Here is an 18,137-nt window from a genome sequence, read left to right on the forward strand (position 1 = left end):
TTCAGATTTCCTTTAGTGCCATGTTTCTATACACAGGCCTGCACCTTAAAACTCTGTGCCCAAGCAGTCTTTTTTTGCCCTTCCCTGTGAAAACCCTGGCTCTTTACCACTGAATCAGAGCAAAAGGCAATCTGTGGTGAACCCAAATTGCCATTTGTTCTGATTCAACCTTAAAGAGCAGGTTTTCCTGGGGGAAGTGGCAAGGCAAAAAATAAAATGCCCAGGCACTGAGCTTTAATGCCTAGAAAGCACAGGGCAAAAGGCAAGTGTGGGAGAGTCCTGTCTCATCTCACTTCAACCTCTAAAGGCTGCTTCACACATGACACTTTCTCCACAAGTGTGTATGTGTGCATAGCTCATGGAAATGATGCCATCATGTGCAAAGACTACACACAAAACAGGTCCATGCAGAGTCCTCACTCATATCTTATCAGGTAGGGGTTTTGCAAGATGTGCAAAAGACATACGTGTAATAATACTAATACCAATGCTAATAATTTTATTATTTATATGCCGCTCATCTGACTCGGTTGCCCCAGCCACTCTGGGCGGCAACCAACAAAATTATTAAAAACACAACACAACATCAACTATTTTTAAAAATTCCCTGAACAGGGCTTCCTTCAAAAAGTCAAATCGTTGTTTATCTGTTTGACATCTGATGGGAGGGCGTTTCACAGGGTGGGCGCCACTGCCGAGAAGGCCCTCTGGCCTGGTTCCCTGCAGCTTCATGTTTCGCAGTGAGGGAACTGCCAGAAGGCCTTCTTCACACGATAGACTATGCAGGGCTGTGTGTGTGTGTGTGTGTGTGTGTGTGTGTGTGTCCTCCCCATAGCTATGTACACCTAGTACTGTACCTTATATGTAGAGAGAGCATAATAACAACCAGTAGGCGCTGAATGTCTACCTGACCCAGCGTTCTGCCTCCAATAGTAGGCCTGGGATGCTCACAAGCAGAGCCTCACAGAGACAGCCATGCCTTGCTGCTTGCCTCCAGCATCTGTTACTCCAAGCTGGGAGACACATCCTCCTGCCACCCCACCCAAGAGTTACAGGTAGTTTGAAAGTGAGATCAGCAGGAGTGCAGGAATCTGCCCTACACTGCTAGAGATTCAGACCCGGAAGCTTTCCCAGCTTTTATTGGGAGATGCTGGGGACAAATAATGTTTGTCCTGAGCTGAGGCCCTCACCTCCGGTAAACGGGATGCTTTTGTTCTGGCTGTTAAAAACCCGAAAACCTGTTTAGCACAGGTGACAGTGGGACAAAGGAAATGTGTGAATAATACACAAAACCCATCATCAACCTTCAGCAACGGCTGCCTCTCTCTTCAGCTCAACGTATTCTGATTCTGAGCATGGAGGGTGTCATATAGCTGCCTTGCTTCAAAGCTATTAGTAGACCCACTTCTCCGTGAACAGGTCTTTTCTTTATTTTTGAAGTAATCTAAGCTACCGGAGGCTTCCACTACCTCTTATGGCAACAGACCCTCAGTAACGCAGTGTGTGGAGGAGCACTTCCTTTTGTTAGCCCTGAATCTTTTGTCCTTTTTTTTTTTTTTAACTGGGTGACCCTGACTCTTAGTATTGTGAGAGAGGGAAACATCCGTCTTTATTCACTCAGCATCCTGAGAAAGCGAAGCCTTTATTCATTACCCTTTGATGTGTAAAGGCATGTGTTTTGGGGCAGTTGAGTGTTTCCCACAGGTAAAGGCTGCTTCAGGCCTTCAAAAGGATGCGTGAGGGACAGGCCCCAAAAGTGGGTAAGGGGTGTGGGCACACAGATCCTGCCTCTATAACATCCCCACCAGTGCCGGATTTACGTATAAGCTAAACAAGCTATAGCTTAGGGCTCAACTCTCTCCCCACAAAAAAATCAAAGAAAAAAACACACCTGGATGTACCTTTCCAAAATATAAGATAAAAAACAAATAAAATAAAACCTACATACAGCAACAGTGTTTTGTGTTGTGTAGGCTCCTATGATGTAAATGATGGGCCCCACCTGCTAGCCTGCTCCCTAAAATATCACTGGTTTGCTCATTTCTATATATAGGGTGCTACATTCTGCATAAGGGGCGTGGGTGGCGCTGTGGTCTAAACCACTGAGCCTCTCGGGCTTGCCAGTCAAAAAGTTGGCGGTTTAAATCCCCACAACGGGGTAAGCTCCTGTTGCTCAGTCCCTGCTCCTTCCAACCTAGCAGTTCGAAAGCAAGTCAAAGTGCAAGTAGATAAATAGGTACCACTCCAGCGGGAAGGTAAATGGCGTTTCCGTGCGCTGCTCTGGTTCGCCAGAAGCGGCTTAGTCATGCTGGCCACATGACCCGGAAGCTGTACGCTGGCTCCCTCAGCCAATAAAGCGAGATGAGCGCCGCAACCCCAGAGTCGGTCACATCTGGACCTAACGGTCAGGGGTCCCATTCTGCATGGACTGGTTGCATATCAACATGTGCAATGGCTTTAGATACCTATTAGGTCCATAAATTACCATATAGCATAAATTCAACACAAAAAACAGCTACAATTTGTTGTTGACAAAGTACAGCTGGGCATCTAAAGGGCCCCATTACCTTCTGTAGCTTAGGGCCTCATCAAACCTAAATCCGGCCCTTATCCCCACACATGCCAACTTTGCCCACTTCCTCTCCTGATATCCATGCATTTAGCCCAAAGTTGTGCAGGGGGATTGTCGTCGTCTTTTCAGCTGAACTTGATTCATAAAACCAGAGAATCGTCGAGTTGGAAGTGGTGCCCAAGGGTCATCGAGTCCAACCCCCTTGCAACGCAAGGATCCCAGCTAAAGCATACATGACAGATGGCCTTCCAAACTCTGCTTTAAAACCTCCAATAAAGGAAAAGTCCTAACCTCCAGAAGGAGTCTGTAATCTCTGTCCATCAGGAGGCCAGATTGCACAGGGTTCCTGGTCGTAGGGAGGATTCTTAACTGTGGTGAGCTACACACTTAACCCTAGCATATGCATTTTTGTACACAATTCTTGACTGAAGAACTGCATTTCAAAATTGGGAAAAGTGCAAATTTCAAAAGATGTCTTTACACATTGCTTTGGAAAGTGTGGATGAAGGTGGTGTTATAAGAATTTTAAGGTCATACATATATATATATATATATATATATATATATATATATATATATATATAAATAAAAGGTAAAGGTACCCCTGCCCGTACAGGCCAGTCATGTCCAACTCTAGGGTTGTGCGCGCATCTCACTTAAGAGGCCGGCGGCCAGCGCTGTCCGGAGACACTTCCGGGTCACGTGGCCAGCGTGAAGAAGCTGCTCTGGCGAGCCGACACCAATGAAGCTGCTCTGGCGAGCCGGCACCAACGCAGCGCACGGAAACGCCATTTACCTTCCCGCTAGAAAGCGGTACCTATTTATCTACTTGCACTTGGGGGTGCTTTTGAACTGCTAGGTGGGCAGGAGCTGGGACCGAAAGACGGGAGCTCACCCCACCGCGGGGATTCGAACCGCCGACCATGCGATCGGCAAGCCCTAGGCGCTGAGGTTTTACCCACAGCGCCACCCGCGTCACCTGTAATACATGTTCATAACTGTATATATAAACCACATGTCTGAAACCCCCACAGAAAAGGTCCTGAACAAATTGACCTCAAATATTTCTCTGCAAGGTCAAAGTGGGAAACCTCCCCATTGTCTCTTTCCTCACAAATCCTGTCTTAAGGGCACATTCAAGATATGAACAGGGTGTGAGCCTGTGACCTGTGACCTAGATTCAGGAATTAAGTAGTTATAATAACAAAACCCATATAATGCAAGCAGGTAACTTGCCAGACAGGAAATAAACAACACACTCAGATTTCTGTTGTAGACCGCCTTTTTCTGTGATGTAGGTTTGATGTATCTGAGGGGTGGTCTTGGACTCCAGGGCGGGCAATTTAAAATGTCTATATAAGGGCTTGCGCGCATGGCTCGGGGTCCTCTTCTCTCCTGCATGTGGGGGAGCACCCTGTTGCAACAGTTAATAAAAATCAGGCTTACTAGCTGCTTTGCTAGTATTCTCTGGTTGGTCTCTGTTATTTTCTCCTACCAAGAGAGAACCTACAAAAGGACTCTATATGGGCTCTTGGGTACCCCATAAGGGAAGAGGAGCAGGTTTTTAACTTTTCTCAGTGGATAAATATCAATGAATTGTTTTTAAAATAAAAAAATGGATTTCTTTAATTTAAATCTGATTTTTAAAATAAAATGCTTTTGGAGGAAAAATCTTCCTAAAGATAGTTTTCTGTTCAAGTTACATTATAGTCCAAAGGGTATTCATCAGGAAATAAGGATTTGTTTTAAGTTTTTCATGTGTGCTAAAACTCAGTCTAAGTTTTTTTTTTAATAATTAAATCGCTTAACCACATCAGTTAACAAACATGGATACATATGCTATAATGTTATTGTTTTAGTTAAATAAATTGTTTAAATTGTTTTTAAGGAAATGATTACCATATTTTTTGCTCTATAAGACTCACTTTTTCCCTCCAAAAAAGTAAGGGGAAATGTGTGTGCGTCTTATGGAGCGAATGCAGGCTGTGCAGCTATCCCAGAAGCCAGAACAGCAAGAGGGATCGCTGCTTTCGCTGCACATTGATCCCTCTGGTTGTTCTGGCTTCTGAGATTCAGAATATTTTTTTTCTTGTTTTCCTCCTCCAAAAATTAGGTGCGTCTTGTGGTCTGGTGCGTCTTATAGAGCGAAAAATACGGTATTTTTCTCCTTCCAATAAAGTACAGCAGAAAAGTTGTCCAAATATAAACAATAATTTCATAATTACCTATCTTGGTACTTCTAATAGTATAACCAAATCAGTAATTTTTGATATAACTGTAAGAACTACTCTGAAAATTTATTATTCCAAAAATGAAACCTTCATCTGGTTGTAAATATTAAGATTATACCAGCAAGAATGAGTCTTTCTGTAAAAGAGAGAGAGAGAGAGATTTAAATCAAGTTTTACTGACTAGTGATTTAATTCTAGTCTTACTGCCTAGTGATTTAAATCATGATTTAAATCTATTTGATATGTCAAATCCACCCTGGTGCGAATTAATTAGAACTGCACTGCCCTGAAATGCAAACGGAATCGAATTTATCCCATCCCTAGCTAAAGGTGCTGTGTTGGATCTTTTATTGTTTGGCATGCTTAAAATGGTGCACTCCAGGTGTTTTTGCTAGACTCCAACTCCCATCATTCCTGACCAACGGCCATGCTGGGGATGATGGGGACTAGAGTTCAACATGTCTCAGTTTTACATTGCTGTACTGGGCTTGCAATGCTGGACTGATCAAGCCTTTTTAGACTGTTGCTTTAGTTTTGTTTTTCCCCCCATCCTTGAAGAGTTGGTGTCACCTGTATTTTCACATTGTGCACAGGCCGCCTTTGGCAAGAGAGCTTTGGATCTGAAAGGCGGTGGGGAAATGCTGGCAATAGATAATAAATAAAACCTGAATCAAAATAGGTCTGTGCAGCTCCTAGCACATGGCAGCTGATTTAATCAGCAGAAGTAGCTGAGGCCCTTGCTCTGGGTGGAAAATTTAAGAAGGCCTTTTGCTCATCGCCTTCTCTTGCATTCCGTGGGTGGGTTGCATCCAGACACACACCCTTCTCTTAAACCCACCCACCCTGCTTTTCACCCCACACGCATTAGCCAAGGGGGTACATCTTCCCCACTAATCCGATTTTAACAGTAATCTTGTTAATGCTGAGATCGGGATTAATTCTAGGTTAATCGGGATAATCCTGACAAAATGGTGAGCGTTGTAAGCATACGACGGATTAATTGTTACCCTAAGCAACACGCGGGTTTAAAAGAATACTGAAATTCATCAGGGAGGCCTAAGACGGGTGAGAAAGGGAATGAGGCCAGGAGTTAGAGGTCAAGGATAGGACGAGGCAGCGATTTTATTTCTGCTGGACCAGAATCATACCATATACCAGAGCCTGTCAAGGGTAGAAGTCTTCCTGAATTAAAACTAGCATCCATCTGCTTCTCTAAGCATGACTGCTTGTAGTAGTAGTAGTAGTAGTAGTAGTAGTAGTAGTAGTAGGCAGGATTAAACATTTGCCTTCATTTGCAGCATGTGGTCTGCAAGTGTATCAGCTGATCTATGGAGGTACTCTGGAAGGTCCAACTCAGGGTCATTGCTCAAGTCAGCTCTAGTGCCAGAGATGGGAATGGCAATGCTCTCTCACACCAATTCACATGGCGCTTGGATTCATTGGGAGACTTCCCCCTGGGTGAGCACCACTGAAACAAGAAGGAACAGGGGAAGGTCATTCCCAGCGTTCGGATGTTTCTGCCTCCCATTATGCTATCTATCAGAGCAGTAAAAATCTGCTACCTGAAGCAGTCACTTCACCTTGACTCATGGTAGAGCATTCCCCTATTGACACCCAGAAAGGATTTTTAGGCCTCGGAACCAATGAGAGTCCAACATCCCCTGCTCCAAAATTTGAAGTAGACAGTGTTCATGGCTTAACCATTAGGCACCGTAGGTTCAGTGTCTACAAAACTCCCAAGGGCCTACAAAAATGGGCCTATTGCTACTACTAATACAGTGGTACCTTGGGTTAAGTACTTAATTCGTTCCGGAGGTCCGTTCTTAACCTGAAACTGTTCTTAACCTGAGGCACCACTTTAGCTAATGGGGGTCTCCTGCTGCTGCCACGCCACCGGAGCACGATTTCTGTTCTCATTCTGAAGCAAAGTTCTTAACCCGAGGTAATATTTCTGGGTTAGCGGAGTCTGTAACCTGAAGCATATGTAACCTGAAGAGGATGTAACCCGAGGTACCACTGTAAAATCAAAGCAAATTATTATTTGATTTAGCGGCTTTCCCAAATCTTTACTCACCAACATGCAGGTATAATATGCCTTAAGTATATGCAAATCAAACTTTCACATTGCAGCAGTTTTTGTTAGCAAAACCACAAATTAGATATTCAGGTTTCATTTTTATTTACTTATTTTGCAGAGCACATTATCAGCTGAGAGTAGCGCAGGAGAAGATAGTCACGCAACATTATTCTCGTGTGCCTAGATCTATGACTATGGGGCCTATAAAATGTAAATACTTATCTTCAGATCTGTCAGAGTGTGTATGTGCGGGAATTATAACCTGGGATGTTTAGAACGTCCACTTGGAGATGCATTGGCTTTCCCATCATCACACACTTAGTCACCAAGATGAAGCCGATATGATGGCTGCACATTAGGTTCTCGTTTGGAATCAGATTGATCTCCCTTGAGCTCCTAAGCCTCATCCAGCAGTGTGTCTCTGGCAGCATTTCCAGCCTCTGCCTTTATCAAGCAATCAGCCCCACGCTGGCCGTCCCTGCCTCTGCTCCCAGTTCCAGACTTAGGTCATTTCCAGGTGACCTGCTATTATTGAGCTTCCGTCCTGATTTGTTTGCACAAAGTCTGCGCGGAGGTTAGATGACCTCAGCTATTTATTGAGCATCCATTCTGATTTGTTTTGCTTTGATTTCTACAACGTTGCACCAAGGAGGTGTTACCCCATGTCTCCCTGTCCTTATCACAAACAATAAATAAGCAACAAACAAACCAATCCAGTTTGGGTGGGGAAATGGGTTCGATGCAGAAGGGAGTCAACTTCAATTGTGCATCCTGAATGTGAAAATACCTGAAAATAGGGACATTGCATGCCAACCTTCCCTTTGCTTTCACCCCCCCCTTCACACTCCTACCAAAGATCCACTACACATAGGAAACATAAACGTTTGAATTTAATCTGGAAAAAGAGATGACAATGTTCATATTTCCCATAGTTATCTGCAAAGGAGGTGGGCTCTTCTACATTAGCCATTTATTGTGGAATGGGGTACATCAGGGTTCCGTTTTGTCCCTTGTGGTTTTTGACATTTGCTTGGAACTGCTGGGAGATGTGATCTTCAGGCTTGGGCTAGATGCCATCTTAGCTTGTGCATGACACACAGCTCTTCCTCTCTTTCCCGTTTACTAATCCTAGCGAGGCGCTGGAAACCCTGAGCAGGTGTCTGGAGGCGGTTTTGGAATGGACAAGGGCAAACAAATGGCAGCTTAATAATAATAATAATAATAATAATAATAATAATAATAATAATAATAATAATTTTATTTAATCTAGAAAAGATGTAGGTACTCTGGGTTAGGAAGTCGACTGATCTGGATGGAGGTTTGCAACCAGTTTTGGATGCGGCTGCACTCCTCCTCAAGGCTGCGGCTTTGGGATTTTCCCAGGCTCAGCACATGTCTATGGAGAAGGAGCAGATGCCATTGGTGGCTGGGAATGCTTTTTACCAGCTTAGGCTGGTTCACCAGCTGTGACCCTGTCTAGAGAAAGCAGAGCTTGCCTCAGTTTACACCCACGTGCCTTGCTTACATCTAGACGAGGCTGTTATTGCATTCTGCTCTGCGTGGGACTGAAGATGGTTCTGAAACTGCAACGGGTATGCAATCCATCTGGTCAGCATTCGGAATGTATAGCACAGACCAATAGGATGCCCTCCAGATGTCATATGTGAAGCAGCAGCCATAAGTTGCTTCAGATGTCTTGTAGAGACTTAGCTTTTCACGCAGGCTTTCCCTGACCCATAAGACTGGAACCTGTTTTAAATCTTTGAATCTTCTGAGTTTCTGTTTTATATGCTTTCATGTGTTTGTGTTTCTTCTGTACTCTTCAACTGTCCCGATTTGAGCGGGACATCCCGGAATTGCAGAAGCCACCCCGGTTTCTGATTGAACTCTGAGATATTCTGTTGGTTCTCGCTAGAGCACAGCCCTGAAAGACACACGTCCCAATTTTCCTCTGTGGAATGTTAGAGGGTATGGTTTTTTTCTGTTTTGCTGGCTTGAGGTTGTGTTTCTGTTTTAATGCTTTCATGATGCATTGGTTGTTTTTTAGACTGCAGAGATTTTTTTATATAAAAAACCAAGCAATACATAAATGCTTTTAACTAACTAAATAAGATCAAATATTGTGGACTACATCTCCCATCAACCCCAGCCAGCTCCCATCAGCCCCATGGCACCATGTTAGCTAACCCTGACACTAACACCCAGTTTTGCATGTGTTCATTCATAAGTCCACCCTGCCTTATTAATCTGCCATTGGCTTTGGAAAATCTGCACAAAATTCCCATTTAAATACATCATTTGTATGCATCAAATGTATGCATTTCTAAATGTATCCTAACATATGCATTGTTATCACATATTGGTGTGTTATTTTGAGCCAAGAACTGCACTGGAGACTTGGGAGAAGTGTGAAATTTGAAGGATAATTATGTTCTGATCCTCACTTAAGTCCAGGAGATGTGGATTAAGCCAGTTCCCACTGGAATTCATTTCCCACGGGAACTGAATTCTTCAAGTGCTTCTTGTGGGTAGTGATTCGGCAATCTTTCTTGGAGACATTTCCACCGTCAGTGATCCTTCTTACTGAGAAAGCTTTGATTGGCTTCTAAGAACCCCCCAGTGTTCCCCAGAACAACATTTGAAAATCACTGTCCTATACCTTAAGAACTAGAAACATATTTTTGTTTTGAGAGGATTACATCTATCACTTTTGTCCACACTGCTTCTTTCAATAAGCTTATTTAGAAAGGGGAGAGGAGATGCATCCAACTTCAGCTGCCAGGGCAGGGCTTTGAGGCAGAGGTCCAGAGTCCTGCTCAGCAGAAAGAGCAGGAGGGATCCCAAATGCAGCATGGCCAGCTCACCACATTTGGAAGTAAGCGAAGCAATGCATATCACCGTCTAAAAAGGGCTCCTCCATAAGTTCATTAAGTCCTGAGCTTAAAACTACGTAACTGGAGTCTGTTTCTCTATGCAGCCTGAATGGAATATGGCCAGAAATGGAGGGGGGAGCAGTGGCAGATGAAAATGATGCAATATGCCGAATTGGCGAGCCTAACCAACAGAATAAGAGATCCAGAGGAAAGGCTATTTAAGGAAGATTGTAGAATATTGGAAGAATCATTGTCAACAGGTTAAAACACTAGCAGGATTACTGTGGTGAGACTGTAAGATTATTTAAAAATTTGGGGAAATGATATACAATCAACTAAAAAAAGTGTTTAAATTTTTTTGTTAAAAAACCAGAAGCTTTTTTGTTAGGTATTTTAGGACAAGAGTTGTCATAAGAAAAAAAGACATTATTCATGTATCCTACAACAGTGGCAAGAATCTTAATAGCTCAAACTTGGAAGACCGGTGAAGTACCATCAAAAGCACATTGGCAAGAAAAGTTGATGAACTATTCAGAGTTAGCAAAGTTAACGGACAAACTACGTGAAAAGGACAATAGTGACTTTGAAAAAGAATGGGAACTCTTTACAATATATTTGCAGAAATAACACAAAGAAATGGTCCAACTGGCAGGATTTAAATAAACATTTACAATTTTATTTACAGAGAACAAGCATAACAATGTGATAACATAATATTGTATATAAACAGCAGAATTTATCAGAAATGGTAGTTGAGGGAAGTCAATTGGGGGGGATTGGAAAATGTATGTTTAACAATGATATTGGATATTTGTTTTGAGAAAATTAATAAAAAATGTTTTTTTAAAAAAAAGTTAGAAGGATTAAATTCAGCAGTAAAAATTGCTTTGAGATAAAACGAGAAAGGAAAAACACGGAGTAATTAGAATAGGCAGCAACGAGGGGTAATCGGCAGGAACCATTGAAGCAGGAGGAAGGGAAGTCGATTTTTTAAAAATGTTTTGCTTTGTGTATGTGATTATGAAAAATTATAAATAAAATTAATTAAATCAGACTCCACCTTTGGATGCACCAGAACCTTTACCTTCTGATGAGAGCATGCAGAGCAGAACTTTCAGATCTTTTCTGCGCCAGGCTAGACACATTCACACACCTGAAGCCAGGTGTGAACCCCCACCCCACCCCACTGTGGTCCTGAGCATGTTTATATCTTTAATGTAGGTAGAGAGGGAAGGGCTAGAGGCAGACTAATAGTGCCCACCTGCTGGAATCTGACAGCTTGTTGTGACTAATGCGGGGTAAGAGGAAATGTGAGCCAGTGGCACAGCTTTCCGCAGCTCTGGAAGAGGAAAGGAGCACATCCCCTCTAGAGGCGGAGTCGGCTGCCACACAGCAAGCTGTGCCTTTGGCACAAAGCAGCCGCGCAGGCCTGGCAGCTGCAGGATATTGTGGCACCGAGGAGACTGTCACCTGCAACAAGCAGAGAGTGAGTCTGAGTGGCTCATTTCCAGGTGTGTCCTGATGTCACCATTTGAATAGCGCAAGGGAGCTCGGTGAAGGGACCGCACATCTGGCGCTCTGCTTGCTGCCTGGTGATGGGGTTTCCAAGGCAACAGGGCAAATCCCAGACCAGAGCGTTCCATGCGACACCTCACTGTCGGGATGAGGATAGGCTGTGTGCAGAAACTCACTTGTGGCTGTAGTTCCATGTACAACCCTGTTTGCTCTGCGTGTATTGTGATTCCACCCTCATTTTAGAAACATAATCCATAATCCATTAGCCATAATCCATATCTATGCTGTATCTAGTCTGTCATTTCCTATGAAATACTGTGTTTTGGTACACCCCCCATACACCCCAACCAGCTTCGGCCCAAATTGAGAAAACGAGCAACCTATCTGCGTTTTAAGCTGGCGGTGTGTACACCTAAATAATAAAAAATAAAAAAATTGTCCAGTAGCACCTTAGAGACCAACCAAGTTTGTTCTGGGTATAAGCTTTTGTGTGCATGCGCACCTCTTCAGATGTGTACACAGCTTGTGATGCATTTGCAAAAAGAGACTGGCTTTTCCAGCATCTTAAATGCTTAGGAGCATTTGTTCTGTTGTGCAACAAATCTGCTTCTCCCCCCAAAATCAGACTTCTTATGGTAAGGAGAGTGTCAGGGAAATAAATGCACAGTGAAAAGTGTGGGTCAACCATTGCTTAAGGCAAGGTTTTCTTAAGTTCCCCGCAGACAAATCATGAGGAATGATCAATACATGGAAGGGAGCTAGGTGGGCCATTGGTGTGATCAAGTAGGGCTGGTTTATTCTTACGTGTTTGCTACAGGTTTTCTTCCTGTATGCCTAATAGCTTGATGTGAGTTTGGGGATCGTTGTCCTGCTTGTGTGTGCGTATATCTGGAACAGAGTTGGGATGTAGCTGGCAAGGAAGCTAGGACTGTTTGTTACATGGCTTGTAAGAAGGAGTCAGGTAGGGGTGTGTGTGTGTGTGTGTGTGTGTGTGTGTGTGTGTGTGTATCCTCAGAGGTGCACTGTTTGCTCTGGAGAACCAATTCTCCTTTGTGGGCTCGCGTTCTCTGGTGGCGTGCTCCTTCGTACTCAACATGTAAATAAAAGGCATCATAACTACATCCCCATCCCACAGGACACTAAATCCTGTAGCTTTCCTCCACCTCAGACTTCCCACTATTGGGGGAATTGGGGGATACATAACAGAATTTCCCCAGAGCTGGCAGTTATGCTTCAGAAAGCTGTGTGGACAGATGCATACTTCATCTGCCATGGAAACCTCACGACAGCCTAGAAGCTGAAGGTACATTCTGGATTACTGGGGCAACCCATTCCACTTGGAGAAGTACGGAATGATCAGAAGGCTTTTGGCATTTCCCAACTGCTTTCCAGCTGCTAAACTTTTCTTTTCTTTTCTTTTCTTTTCTTTTCTTTTCTTTTCTTTTCTTTTCTTTTCTTTTTTCTCTTCTGCTGCTTCTTTTTAACGCTGTGCTTTTCTTTGCATTTGCCGCATCAGATGCCTTCAAAGAAAGCAGTTGCCCAATGATTCACCAGGGAAAGGATTCTGCTTTTATAGATTTCACACTGTGAAGATCGTGATGCCTCTTCCCACACACCCTCCCTAACAGGATTAAATCTGATAGGCTTCTGGGGCTGCCCAGTCTGGCTTCTGATGGATGGAGCTGTGTTGTAAAATAGCACAAGACTGCGCAGTTAAGGTGTTGGTATGAAAACATCAATTCTGCATGGAACTATGATTTGGGGTGCGGGTTAAAACCTTTGCTGACCACAAATCGGCATCCCTTTTTGCAGCCCTAATGGCACATCTTCCTTCCAAGACAGGGCGGGATGGAGGGAGCTATGTTTTTTTTGCAAATGCCCAAGGGGAATCTGGAATTAAAGAACTACAGCAGTCAGCCCTGAGTTGTGCTAATCTGAACCAACAAGGGATTTCACTTGGGGCCACATGGCTGGATGTTCAGCCTCCTGTATATGAAGCATAATCTCTATGAGTATGAATCCAGTTTGAAACGGGTCGATGGAACAGCCTCCCATCGGCTCTGGGAAGGATATTGCACTGAACTGTTTCCTCAATATGTGATTCAGGCGTTAAGCCTGGATTAGTAAACATTGTTGTGGTTGAAACTACTGGGTTTGATTCCCCACCCTCCTAGAATCTCTTTGTGTTATCCTGGAGGTTCGCAACTATTTCCTTTTGCCTTGCCATCATTTAGAACAGGGCTGTGTGTGTGTAATAATGGATATTATCTTCTGCTTTTGCCTAGACCTGGATTAGTGATTGTATATGAAGTTTTGGTGTACCTTCCCAGTTATGATATATCAAACACATTCTGATGGTCTCTTGTTAGGACGTTGCCCTTCTGTTGGAAAGATCCCCATCTGGGTTTCTTTCACTCATATATTGTCATAAGGACACTGGAAAGGGGGAGGAGGATCACAGCGAGGGGTGGGGCTGTGATTGGTACACACCGGGACAAGGTGAATATGGGGAAGGGAGGGTTAGGGTACTTAGGAGGTACTCAAGGCACATCAGAGGATGTTGAGGGGGTAGCAAACAGTTCACAGGATCCAGGGGCAGGAGACAATCTCACCAGAACCAGAGGTGCCCCTGTCTCCATGGATACTGTGGGCTCTGAGGCATCAGTGCACTCCAGGAGATTAAGGCAGGCAAGGGAACCCAGCCCAGCTCACTAGTAGATCAGGTGGAGAACATGGGGCCCGTTAGCTCTGGGAGGAAGTTGTGGTCACTAAGTTGGTTTAGGCTCAGGGCATGACAGGATCACCTGCTTTGTCATGTGGAGAGGCACAGCTGCTCAGCTGAAGCAAGCTCAGGTGCATCAGTCAAGGATAAGGGGGAAGCAAGGCAGAGGCTCTATGTCTGCTCAACTTTCTCTGTTGATGGGCCATGGCCTGGCTGCTTTGGGAACTCCACTTGCATGTTGTATTGGACCTGGACCACTATTTGACCATTTGTACTGTCAGACTACTCTAATGCGTAAGTAGCAGGACTTACCTCCGGGTACACAGAGATTCAGGACATTTTTAATGCAGATTTTACATTTGTGTGTGTGTGTGTGTGTGTGTGTGTGTGTGTACACACACACACACACACACACACACACACACACACACACACAGTGGTACCTTGGGTTAAGTACTTAATTCATTCTGGAGGTCCGTTCTTAACCTGATACTATTCTTAACCTGAAGCACCACTTTAGCTAATGGGGCCTTCTGCTGCCGCCGTGCTGCTGGAGCCCGATTTCTGTTCTCATCCTGAAGCAAAGTTCTTAACCCGAGGTACTATTTCTGGGTTAGCGGAGTCTGTAACCTGAAGTGTATGTAACCTGAAGCATATGTAACTCGAGGTACCACTATATATATATTTGCACTCATTACTTTGCTGGAGAACCGTGTTGCGAAATCCAGAGACGTGTGAACGTTGAGGTATGGCTGTGCTTCTGTTCACATATTGTTTCACAAATTGTGGATTAGGTATAAAGGTAAAGGTAAAGGGACCCTTGACCATTAGGTCCAGTCGTGGCCGACTCTGGGGTTGCGGCTCTCATCTCGCTTTATTGGCTGAGGGAGCTGGCGTACAGCTTCCGGGCTATGTGGCCAGCTTGACTAAGCTGCTTCTGGCAAAGCAGAGCAGCAGACGGAAACACTGTTTACCTTCTCGACGGAGTGGTACCTATTTATCTACTTGCACTTTGATGTGCTTTTGAACTGCTAGGTTGGCAGGAGCAGAGACTGAGCAACAGAAGCTCACCCCGTCGCGGGGATTCGAACTGCCGACCTTCTGATCAGCAAGCCCTAGGCTCTGTGGTTTAACCCAGTGTTTCCCAACCGGTGTTCCGCGGCACACTAGTGTGCCGTGAGACACCGGCTGGTGTGCCGTGGGAGGGAGGCGGGCGAGTCGGGCGGCGAGAGGCGGCGGCGGCGAGGATCCGCGTCGAGCCGGGGGCGGCTCCGCGGTGCTGTTGCCGAGCGGCGGGGCAGCGCGCGCAAAAGGAAGGAGCGCGAGACAGCGGAGGAGGAGGAGGCCGGCATGTCCGGGCAGCAGCAGCAACAGCAGCAGCAGCAACTCCCGGCGACGGCTCCTCCTCCGCCCGCTATCGCCGCCACCACCACAACAGCCGCCGCCGCCTCAGCTGCCGCCGTCCCTCAATCCCTCGCTCTGCTGCCTCCTCCCACCCCGGCAAGGGGAAGGGAAAAAACTTTCACTTTTGTGCGTCCCTCCCGGCGTGACGCTGCGCGCTGACGTCACGGGGCGGGGCTTTAATGGTGGTGTGCCGCGAGATTTTTTCCCGGTAAACAGGTGTGCCGTTGCCCAAAAACATTTGGGAAACACTGGTTTAACCCACAGCGCCACCCACGTCCCTGTGGATTAGGTATATTTGCCCTTAAATGCAAGCTGTTTTGAATTTCTACAATCCACCCCCCCCCAATCCCTCTGTACTTGTAAGGATACCTCAGGTTTTATTTATTGATCAATCCAAATCTGAAAACTTTCCTTATGCATCAGAAGATTCTTCTGGCTCTCTGGAAAACTCCCACAGCCATGGCCCCTTGCAGCCCCTTATACCCTCCCCATTAGCAGCTGAAAAGTTGGGAGCAAACTTTGCCCAATGGGGTGTGGGTGCTGCCATTTGGTGACCACTTAGAGGCTGCCTTTAAAGGAGGATTATGCTGGATTAATCCAGATCAGTGTTCCAGCATCAAGGTTTTAATTCATTTGCCAAATGACCGCTCAATCTAGCTATGTCTGGCTGTGCCACTAGCTTCCCTCAAAGCCTCTATGCCTTCCCTCATCTCTGCCCACAGAACTTTGTGGCCCCGGGGGCGATACATGGAGTTATCCCACCAGCAAAATTCCCTGGTAGGCATCCGGTGGGAACTGCACAGATTGACTTCTTGGCATCTTCTTCAAAGGGATGCTCTCTAGCCACACGGGAGATGGTTTCCCTGCCAGCCCTCCAGCTGCCTTGAACGCATTCCAGGCTGTTATCTTAGCAAAATGTGACGGAACTGGCTGTGAAGGAGGGATGACCGGGGATCCCACGGCAGCTGCTGGACATTGTTCACCGACCGGGTGCCACTTGGTGGTGACTTTGCTGAAGCACTGTGTCTTCTGAGAGATGCCAAGGAGCTCCAGCTTGTGAAAGTCGCCCTTTGGGACAGGAGAAAAGAAGCTGTGCACCCTTCAGATGCAGGGTCAGAGAAGTGTTGCCGTCATGGGGTGGGTGAGATGGGGGCTTTGTTACTGATGTCTTGTTTTGTTTTGGGGGTTCTTGGGTTGGCTCTTGAGCTTTCAGTGGTGATTCATTGGGGCTGTGATTACTGCTACTAACATGCCTTTGCTTGGGACGCTTAAAAGATTTGCAGGTACCCAACATAACATTTCAGTTTTCATTTTACTTTCAGATTGTGTATTATAGTGATCGGGATGGGATGGCGAAACCAGAGTTCGTGGCAAAACCTTAGTGACCAGATTCAGCGCAAGTGGAAAGACAATTTCTTTGTCTTTCTTTGGGTGGCTCAATGTTCAGAGCTGTGAACACAAAAGTTTGAGTTCTGCAGTTTGGGGCAGGGATGCAGGGAAGAACACGAATCTGAGCCACATAATTGGTATCTCTGTTCAGTGCAAATTCAAAGTTTGTATCCAGTGTTTTGTTTATTGGTTGGTCCAGATGTATTGCTTTGGCATTTCCAAAGTTGTCACTCATTGGTTTTGTTTCTTTGTTTGCAATTGGGGGGCATGGGGTATTTTGGGGGGTGTGGGTTGATTGTTTGACCCATGATTTGGCTTTGCTGAGGAGGTGCTTGATATTTTTCTATATACAGTAGTGGAGAGCTGTGTGTTTGAGTGGATCGAAAGCACTATAGCAGTAAAGGAAAATTGGATAGGGATATGTTAAACAAATAGTGGAAGACATGTCTTTGGCATGTTTCCATGACTATAGAACTTCTGTTTTATGTGTGTGGAGGTGGGGGGTTTGGAAATGAGAGGGGAAACTGGGCAGAGATAAGGGGAAGGGGTTGTAGTGGGTGGGGGATTTTGGTGGTAAAGTGCTTGAAGCCATTCAATAACTCTGGGCTTTTGCTCAGGAAAGCGTGATCTTCCCTTCCAGGGGGACAGTATTTCTTCCAAGCTAGAGCCTGTGGCTGTTCTGCAGATCAGGAGACAAGAGCACATTAACACTTGGCTTGGAATAGCTACCTCTACCAGAAAAAAAGGCTTCAAACCATTCCCCCCCCCCTCTCCCTGCAAGTTCCCTTGATTTGTCAGCAGCTGCTGCATCAGTTTACATACCTCTAGAGACGTGGACTGATTTGAATGTGCATTTATGACAACGGGTGGAATTCTTAGATCACTACTGAGTGCAATCCAAAAGCATCAGTTGATTTGACGGCTGCTTGATTTCACTGACTGTGTGGTATATCTGGCTTTTAGCAAGTGGTCATGGCTGCTTCCAGACTGGCTGCGTTGCAGGTGGGATTCAATCATAAAACGACAAATTTCAGTAACACAGTCAAAGTGGATTTGCCTCTGTTGCACAGCGAAACCACTCCTCCTTTAAAATGTACTTTTTTAAAAAGTAAGGAAAGTGACGTGAAAACATACAGGGAAACGTGGGATACCAGTTGCTTGATGCACTGTTGTATAACCTCTGTGCAGACAAATCTGAATTAATGCTCAATGAAGAGTAGGCATTGTTATATAACTGCCATGCAAACTTTATGGGAAGAAATCTGAACTAAAGCTCAATGAGTAGGTCATCTGGAAAAGCCCAGAGGACTGGGAGGCAGAAATTGGGCAGCGCTTTAAATGAAGAGAAAAAAAA

The 18,137-nt window shown here is 45.1% G+C and overlaps 1 protein-coding gene across 17 annotated transcripts in view; it reads left to right on the forward strand.

Moving 5' to 3' along the window:
* The window catches only part of SRCIN1 (SRC kinase signaling inhibitor 1), a 264,954-nt gene that overhangs the window by 164,283 nt on the left and 82,534 nt on the right, over positions 1 to 18,137 (forward strand). The window contains exon 1 of one of the 17 annotated variants that reach the window (XM_083469421.1): positions 16,147 to 16,531. The exons of 15 other annotated variants lie outside the window; for them this stretch is intronic. The gene's annotated coding sequence lies outside the window, so the exon portion shown is untranslated. Of the gene's footprint in view, positions 1 to 16,146; positions 16,532 to 18,137 lie in introns of those variants that run through there. One more of the 17 variants, XM_083469420.1, reaches the window with a different exon arrangement.

Source organism: Podarcis liolepis, assembly GCF_965112155.1.
Source record: "Podarcis liolepis genome assembly, chromosome: 13".
Classification (NCBI taxonomy): domain Eukaryota; kingdom Metazoa; phylum Chordata; class Lepidosauria; order Squamata; family Lacertidae; genus Podarcis; species Podarcis liolepis.